Consider the following 479-nt stretch of genomic DNA (forward strand, 5'->3'; position numbering starts at 1 on the left):
TGCGCCCCAGCGCCCGCCCTGTCCGCGGCGCTGCCCCGGCCCGCGCTGGCCGCCACCTACACTTTGGGGACTCCGCTGTTGGCAGATGCCTGCGCCGAGCGGCGGAATCTCAGCCCCGGAGTCCGCGACTCCTCGCCTCAGCCAGCTGCCCAAGTTGAGACCGCCGGGCTCCCGGCGAGGAGAGAAGGGCGCGCTGGGATCCGGGTGTCACTGGGGCAGAGAGTGAAACTGACCGCGGCGCTGCCACCTCCCACCCACCCCACCCCCACCCCCACGCGCTGGCCCCTCCTCCTGGCTGCTCGCTCCGGCTGGCAAACTGGCGGCCTGAGCGTCCACCGCCCAGGAGGGCCCACCCAGGCCAGCGGAGTGAGGTGGGACCAGGAGCGAGTGCTGGAGCCGGTGAAAGAGAGCGACATGTCGCCCGGGGCATGCTGGAGAAAAACCCTGGGAAGATCCCTGAAGAGCTGAACTACAGGGAC

At 70.8% G+C, this 479-nt stretch overlaps 1 protein-coding gene across 2 annotated transcripts in view; it reads right to left on the reverse strand.

Moving 5' to 3' along the window:
• The window catches only part of FGF13 (fibroblast growth factor 13), a 411,595-nt gene extending 411,428 nt beyond the window's left edge, over window positions 1-167 (reverse strand). Inside the window, exon 1 of one of the 2 annotated variants that reach the window (XM_012727162.1) lies at window positions 61-167. The gene's annotated coding sequence lies outside the window, so the exon portion shown is untranslated. The remainder of the gene's footprint in view (window positions 1-60) is intronic. The other variant, XM_012727163.1, reaches the window with a different exon arrangement.
• Window positions 168-479: the final 312 nt, after the last annotated feature.

The sequence above is a fragment of the Condylura cristata genome, unplaced genomic scaffold (assembly GCF_000260355.1).
Source record: "Condylura cristata isolate star-nosed mole 26May11 unplaced genomic scaffold, ConCri1.0 scaffold00019, whole genome shotgun sequence".
In the NCBI taxonomy this organism is placed as follows: domain Eukaryota; kingdom Metazoa; phylum Chordata; class Mammalia; order Eulipotyphla; family Talpidae; genus Condylura; species Condylura cristata.